Below are 8,711 nucleotides of genomic sequence, written 5' to 3'. Positions count from 1 at the left end.
TCTGTCTGCTATGACATAGATCACAGCTCTGATCCCTGAGTCCCCCAGCACTGGTCAGCTCATGTACGAATGTGACTGGATTGTGTATTAGACAATAGTGACAGTCAGTATTGGTGGATACAGCTGCCATATCACATGATGTACTGTCAGTCTGATCCTCTCATGCTGTGAATGTCACACAGGCATAGTTCACATATTGTTCAGTTGTCCGTGACTGTTCCTGACATACTCTGGCTAGGTCACTGTGTACTCAACACCTTTATACATCACCTTAGAGCTATGGATAGCATACCTGGGATAGCAGCCTGGGTAGCTCAGTCGGTAGAGCATCAGACTCTTAATCTGAGGGTCCAGGGTTCGAGCCCCTGCTTGGGTGTGTGCTTATTTAACCCCAGGGATCATTTCAATGGCTCTGCTGGACAAAGGCACAGGGAACTAATCTAAGGGGGCGCTGAAAGCCAACACATTCCGGCTATGCTTATAAATGCCTTTGGGCAGATAGCCTAGTACCTACATTAAACCTGTTGACCTCCGGCAGCAGGACAGCAGGTTATAGCCAGTAGTAGTGGGGGGACATAGGCTCACCTTCAGCAACTGAGTGTACATATTGAGCATGCAACATGAAGGAATGAATATAGTAACAGATATTAAAGTACCATAACTGTTTTCTGAGATGTCTGACCTGTGACAGCCACATTCACCACAATCTGGAAACAATCATTACATATTGTTCAACTGTTTTCCAGACATCCACATTTGTGTGGCAGAGAGTCCACATATATCAGGCACATGTACACATTCTGCAAACATCTGTGTACTGCAGATATTAGACACCCACAAGGCAGATACCATACATCATGTTTGCAATGCTGTCTGTAATTGTGTCGCACAGATGTTTCCAGACTGTCCCCATGCACTTGTGGTACCACTCACCTATTTGTCAGATGGTGGATGTATGACATGGTAGTGGTATGTCACACACAGGGGACACACCACAGTAGATGGCAGTGATGGGAGTGGACACTTAACAACACAGTCCATCACAGCACACAGGGCAATAACTATTATATCTAGGGTCATACAAGGCTAATAGACTATTGGCCCTGAGGCCTTTACAAGCCTAGCCATTAGTTTATCCCCAACAGAATCATCAATCAGCACCTGTTGCCCCTGTCACTGAGGGACACAGCTGGGACCCCTGGAACAGATTTGTGATATCCCATTCACTCATCATGGTTACACTTGATGATGGTTTGCATGGTACTCTGTTTGACATGTCTGGGAAGTGCATTCCTGGGACAGGGCAGCCTCTGGGAGACAAACCTGTTTGTCTGGCAGGTTTTGTTACTGTCAACTATCAGATTCAGACCTGTTGTGCTGGCAATGCAAAGGGAAGTAGACTTACATATATGGAGTAGCTGTTGAAGGCAGTGTCCATCATTGGGTTGCAGGCATGCCACAGCCCACCTCTGGGCAACCTGTCTGATACCAAGTGAGGCACTACTGATTAGGGGCTGTCTGCATGAGCAGATATTGGAGGGGATGGATTACCTTTGCGGGTGATACCATGGCCTTTCCAGTTATTGCAGATGTATGGATAGCTAGATATCAAATGGGCCGTTGTACTAAAGTTGGATAAAAACACAGGAACAGGATGAGGTGTGGCAAAAGAAGATATGTAAACCAAAAAATAACAACAAATACCGCACTAACATGGCTGAGTATTGAAAAATGTTTATTCAAAATAAAATAAAACATTAAAAGTAAGTGCTTTCTCGATTACAACATTGCTTCATCAGACTGAAAACTGAATGAAACAGCACTCAATTTAAAATGATACTAACCAATGAATTTCTAATATCAATTAAGCCATTAAGAATAAAAGGTATTTCTAAAATTGATTTTAGAAATTCATTGGTTAGTCTCATTTTAAACTGAGTGTTGTGTCATTCAGTTTTCAGTCTGAAGAAGCGATTACTTTTAACATTAATTTTATTTTGAATAAACATTTTTCAGTACTCAGCCATGGTAGTGCAGTATTTGTTGTTATTTTTTCATTGTACTAAAATATTGGTGTACTGGCTGAGGACTATACAGAGGTAATGTCCACCTTTTTTCTGGATCCACTCCCTTTACCAATGACTCTCACCATGTACAAGGCCTTTCTGACCACTGACAGTACAAGATGGTTGAATGCAACATTGTTATCAAACTGAGTACCCAGGTCTGTCAATAAAGGTTGTGTGTTTATGGGGTTCCCATGATGTGGCAAACAGTGGGGCTCTGTCCTTGCCATGTGGTATGATAGTACTGTTTTTTGCATTTAGCTTGAGACCAGGAACTTGGTACCAGTCTGTACCCAATGTAAGACCCTCTTGCAGTGTGTTAACATCATTTGGTGGGTCAATGACAGACAGCACATATCTTATAGTCACCACAGCCTTAGTCAGTACCTCCATATGTAGGTGGTGGTGGTTAGCATTCATGTCTAGATACATGTGAGTTATGTAGAGGCACTGGCTACACACAATGCCTTGACATGTATACATATTGCACACACATAGGCAACACACACTAGGGTTGCCACCTTAACGAATGCCCAATGTCGGGCACTTCTTGTAGTATCGTGGCAGCTGGCAGGATAAACCATACCCACAGTAAGTGCAAAGGACAGGACGTCTCTTGGTCTTCCAGTATCTCTTGGTCTGCCAATATAACATGTTATTTTTGAAGCATTTCCCTAGGTTATGTTATATCTCAGAACATTCAAGTGTTTTTGATGTAAAATGACTGGTTTGTGCAACTATTACACACATGTAGGAAATGTTTATTGTTCTACACTCTTGGGACCTATGTATTGTTTTAGTTGTTTTCACAGGACACAACTGGCCAAACATGAACTGCAACCTACATGGTGGGACAGGTGTTGGGCCTAACACCGTACACACATGAACTGCCATAATTGAGAGTAGAACACCTACCTGTGTAGTTGTGCATACTATAGCGCTACATATATATTTGCATGGGCCACAGAGCTTTTATGTTTTTGTAGTGTTGGACAGTACTATTCAGGTGGATGACATCTGCAGGTGCTATAAAGTTTGCCGGGGGAGTGTTAACAGGCCTTTAAAATGGTATAACTGCTGCAAGGGGATATGTATACACACACACACACACACACACACACACACACACACATACACTCACATAGTTGCCAGTTTTGAGATTAGAACCACTACCTATCTAGTTGTATGTGCTACAGTGCTACGTACTTATCACATGTGCCACGGAGATTATGTACCTGGAAAGTGTCTAACTGTACATCTAAGGTGGATGACACCAACAGGTCCTGTAAAGTAATCTAGTGGAGGGGATTAACAGGCCTTCAAAATGGCATAACCATCACACATACACTCAAGGCAGCCACAATGCTAGAGGGGATATTCTTCACACACACACACACACACACACACACACACACACACACACACACACACACACACACACACACACATACAGTTGCCAGTTCTAAGATGAGAACCCTCTAACTATCTTCTTGGATATACTATAGTGCTATGTACTTATCGCATGCACCACAGAGCTTATGTACATGGAGAGTGTCTAACTGTGCATTTAAGGTGGAAGACACCAGCAGGCCCTGTAAAGTAATCCAATGGGGGGATTGATAGGGTGGAACAGGCCTTAAAATATATTGTCATTGCACACACATAGGCTAGACATACACACAGCTTCAGAAGGATTTACTTACATACACGCACTGAGTTGCCATTGTTGAGATTAGACCCACTATAGCTGTATACACTATAATTCTACATACTTATCGCATGCACTACAGAGCTTAAGTGTCTGGAGATTGTGTAACTAGGTGGATGACATCAGCAGGGCCTGTAAAGTAGGCCAATGGGGGTTCACAGGTAGGCACAGGCTTTAAAATGCATTGGCATTGCACACAGGCAAGAAATAAACACAGCAGCAAGGGGATATACATAATACACACAATAAGTTGCTGGGATTAGAACTACTACCTGTTTAGCTGTATACACCATAATGCTACATAGTTATCGCATGTGCCATGGAGCTTATGCATTTGGATAGTGTCTGCCACTGCTGTTGGGGTGGATGACATCAGTAGCTGCTGACAGGGAGGCCACTGTTATGGAGCACAGTAGTCACAGGGCCATAAAATGAGGGACCATTGCACAGACATAGGCCTGTTGGAAATGTGTACTCTGCTGTATATGGAACATATACACAAACACACACACACAAGGTGGCTGATGTTAGTTGAGAACCCCTACCTACCTACTATTACACACTAGAGCTCACCGTACTATTTGCACGTGCCACTGGTTACAGTTGGTGTATGACTGACTGCAGCACTACATCACATTACGCCTTTCTGGGTCTCTCTGGGTCTCTCCCCCTCTGTCTGCCTCTCTATGTATGGTATATATATATATATATATATATATATATATATATATATATATATATATATATATATATATATATATATATATATATATATATATGTGTGTGTGTGTGTGTGTGAACTCAACAGATCCAGATATATCTTATAACATATGGATAAAGGGTAATCCAGTAGCGATAAGCAGCATACAACCCAAGACTTATTGCAAAGTCCTCCGATCTCCAGCATTCCCAGCTTCAGCAGTAAGAGGAACAATACAGACAGACAGCACCAATATGGACATCAGTGGCAGATCATTATAGCTTGATGTGAGGAACAGGCAGATATTTAGGTTGCCTGCCTGCGGGACACCTGCAGAGCCAAGAGGCATTTGGTCCACCTTGTCTGATGCCCGGGAATCCAGTAACTGTTTTCTGCTGCAGCTGTTATCCTCGGATGTTGTTTCCTTTGACTGGTGCAATGCACCTTGTACATTTGTGAGATATGGATGGTGCCCACTGACTTGTTGTAAGTACTGACAGAGTTACATGACAGCTTTTATATCCTGGTGCTACAGTGACTTTTTACAACCTGCTGTTCTACTAGCCACCATTTAGGTTACTCAGAGCTGTGTACTGTCCATGTTTGTGGCTTTGTCCAGCTTTCTTGCAGTAACAAATACTGACATATACACATTCTGTAGCACTCCTACCATAGGTGCGGTTCACATGCAAAAGAGTAGGTGCAGCCAGTCTCGAACGATATACCCATTAAACCATGGTAATGTACTTAGCCCACTAAGCCACAACAGCCACCAGACATTGCAGTTTACTTCCTGACACTATCAAACACAGGCATACATACCACATTGACTCTGCATATTGGGGAACAGGTACATGTCACCAGGTTGATTGGGACAGTCCAGGGATTGTGTGGTCTGCTGGTATTACCTTGCAAACATACTGTTGCTGCAATTGTACAGGAACATGAGTGTGTTGGGGATAGGAGACTCTAGCATCAATAATCAAGCATAACTACTGTGACTGCAGTGTTTGTAATTCCTTCGCATAGTGCAGTGGGTTTTGCTTGCTTGGCACCTACTGCACATTATGGGGTGGCCAGTATTTGGCAGAGGGTTCCTGTTGTCCCACATAGCTGTCAGTTGTCTGTGGCTATGCCAGTAGCCCACTCCATTGCCCTGCATGCATGCAGCAGGTCCATACATATGCTACCACAGTCTACTACCCCATTCAGTTGTTGTAAAGAAGATTGACTTACTTTGTGCTTGCAGCAGTTGAGAGAACAGTGCTTCAGGGCTGACTCTGTTGGATGCTCACAGTACACAGCCTAGTCATGGTAAGGTACAGGTTTTGTGGTGTGGTTGGCATCCTTTTTACTATGTATTTGAGTCGGAGTGAGGTGTCAGTTCTTAGATCCCTAGGTTGTCAGGTCATGTGCTGTGCATCACCTCTTTGCCAAGGCCAGGGCATACTGGGCATGCCTACGTCTGCCTACAGGGATAGGCTCAGGGGGTTCTTTCTCCAAGTCCCCCTGTGACTGTGATGATCTTGGCACTGGTGGGGCCTGTGTTTCCCTTCCCTATGATGTTCCTGCCTCAGCTATTTCAACAGGACCCTATTGTGTAGCATGGCACATACATGAACACATGTGCACATGTGGCTGTAGAGTACTGCAAGGCTCCACCAGATATATTAAGGCAGTGGAACCGTGACTTGAGGAGCCCAAACACACACTCTATGATGTTCGTAGTTTGTGTGTGTGCCTCAGTATGGCATTCTTCAGTAGGTGTGTGTGCATTTCTGATGGGAGTCATCATCCATGGTTCCAGTGCGTAGCCATCATCCCACAGTAGATGTCCATATGGGATGTTCCCCCTGGCAAACATCTGATACAGCTGTGAGGTGTGCCAGATGTGGGAGTCATGATAGCTACCAGGGCTGCCAGTGCACACATTCATGATAATGCCCTGGGCATTGCACACAACCTGGCAGTTGATGGAGTGATACTCCTTGCAGTTGATGTAGACCCTACCCTCTTCACCGGCTGGTGCTTTGATGTGCACATGAGTGCAGTCTATGACACCCAGTACCTCAGGGTAGTGCGCTACCTGGTGGAAGAGACAAATATTGCTGACCATCTCCTCAGGGGTGCGGGGTAAATAAATGTGCTCTCTGGCATGTGCTTGCATGGCATCCAGGAACTGGTGGAGTATCCTGGATGCAGTTGCCTGTGAGATCCCCATCTTGTAGATTTATAAATGTTACTAAATGTGTTTATTTTCAACATATGAAGTATAAATTTTATATAAAAGAAAGGTATAATTGTAAAACCTATAGACTGGTGTATCTTATATGTTCTGGTTGTCCCAGTTTCTACATAGGAATGACTACACATAGTTTAGAGGACTGTATAAAAGAACATATGTATAGTATTAGAGTTAGAGATTCTAAAATGCATTGTTTAAACATTCCAGTCTTTGTCCCAAATTCAAAAAGTTTTTATTTTCAGTATTAGAATGTTGTAATACCAACTTAAGAGGTGGTTGTATAAAAGAGCGATTGTTAGTTCTTGAAGCCAAATGGCAAGTTAAGTTAAATGCTTATTTACCTCCTGGTCTGAACGAAAATGTCAATATTAAATGTTTTTTAAAAGCCAAGAGGCGTAAAGTTTTATAGTACTGTTTACCTTATTTAAATACCAGCATTTTAATAGTTTTAAGTAGACGGCTCTTTAAAATGTTAAATGTTAATTAGTTGATTATTTAATTAGGTTTATTTGATGTGTATAAAAATGATGTTGAAGTTGTTTTAATTCATTCTAAAGAAGTCTGCTGACGAAAGCGTATTCAATATATTTGGCACTATTGGTGTGTGTTTCTTGTAGCCATTTTGGCTTTGTGATCATAGCAGTGGTGTGGGTTTGGTTTTAGTTTTTTTCATCATTTTACAGTTTTTTTGGAGTTTTCCTCACTTGTGCTGTCACCAGTCTAGTGGCAGATTTTTTTATGTCCCTACTGTTTCATGAAACTATGACAAGACAATCTTTAATGTTAGATTCCTTCTAGCACAAGTGGGAGGAATAAGAGTATTTACATGTTTTATAGTAGGTGTTATTATTTTTGGGTCTATGCAGTAATTAATATGAGCATTAACATTAACATGATCTAAGATGCCCTGAGATTTGTAGCTGCTTATTGAGGAAAAGCAGATGGCAGCCTTTTCTCACTGAGCAGTTATTACCATTTTGGCACTAGGGTCATTTCATATAGAATGGGCTACTAGTGGACTATTTAATTCCACAGCTAATCCATTTTTTAATGATCTCATTAGTAGTTTTGATTTATTTAACTAACATCATTATATAATTTGCTTTAATCGACATTTAACCAGCCAGAAGCAAAAAGCAGCTGGTGCAGAAAGTGTTGACCTCCAGTAAAGTTGTCTGGCACACATCACACAGTAATCTGCAAGTAGGGTGTTTCAAATTAACCATATATAATGAAAAGTAATGGAGACCTGTTACATTTATACATTTTATTCTCTTAACTCTGGTGTATGCAACCATTTTCTGAGGACTTTGTGAGCCTTGGTTGTTGGTTTTTTGACTTGTTAGATGACAAAAGGTAGTAGTGTCTTTTTAGTATGGCATATTTTATCTGTACAATTCTCAAGATAAAACATTAGTGCACATGCATATATTTGCATGAGTGTGTCCGTGTGTGTCTGTGCCTTCTGGGACAGGACAGAATTTGTCTGGAAAGGCACATGTAACATTCAAGCGCATGTATTAAAAATGTATTTAAAATATCTAGGTATCGTCAGCTAAGTATGTTTTTTATCTTTTGTCTCTTGTTTATTTGACAATGTACATTAGTTATCCAATCAGCTATATTCTTCTGATCTTTTACCTGAGATTCAATATACGGAATGCTTGTCATACAATTATGATTATGAATGTATGAGTCCACATTTCTGCTATTTTCATTGCACTTCTACCAGTTTTCTGTGAACATCAAAATCAAAGTTTTGATGTGCATCGAGAAGTTCAGTGTTCTGGTATTGAGCTCTGAAACTACATCGGGTAGGATTCCGAAAAGGCTTGCCACTTACTTACTCGTGCTAAGCCTTTTTAATTCTTAGACCTTCCTACCACTGATGTTTCCATCTAGCAAAGACCTCATTGCAGAGCATGGTCTTCTTGGCATAGCTGTATGCTAATGCAGCAATCAGGAGGAATGGGTGACGTTAATTAGCCATGT

At 41.7% G+C, this 8,711-nt stretch overlaps 1 non-coding gene across 1 annotated transcript; it reads left to right on the top strand.

The window, feature by feature from the left end:
* Positions 1-303: 303 nt before the first annotated feature.
* On the top strand, positions 304-376 carry TRNAK-CUU. Its single transcript has one exon. It is a non-coding gene; the product is annotated as a tRNA-Lys (tRNA).
* The last annotated feature ends 8,335 nt before the right edge of the window (positions 377-8,711 follow it).

This window comes from Protopterus annectens, chromosome 7.part0 (assembly GCF_019279795.1).
Source record: "Protopterus annectens isolate FY-2018-M chromosome 7.part0, PAN1.0, whole genome shotgun sequence".
In the NCBI taxonomy this organism is placed as follows: domain Eukaryota; kingdom Metazoa; phylum Chordata; order Ceratodontiformes; family Protopteridae; genus Protopterus; species Protopterus annectens.
Note: the sequence above shows the minus strand (reverse complement) of the source record. Positions and strands in the feature narration are given on the sequence as shown.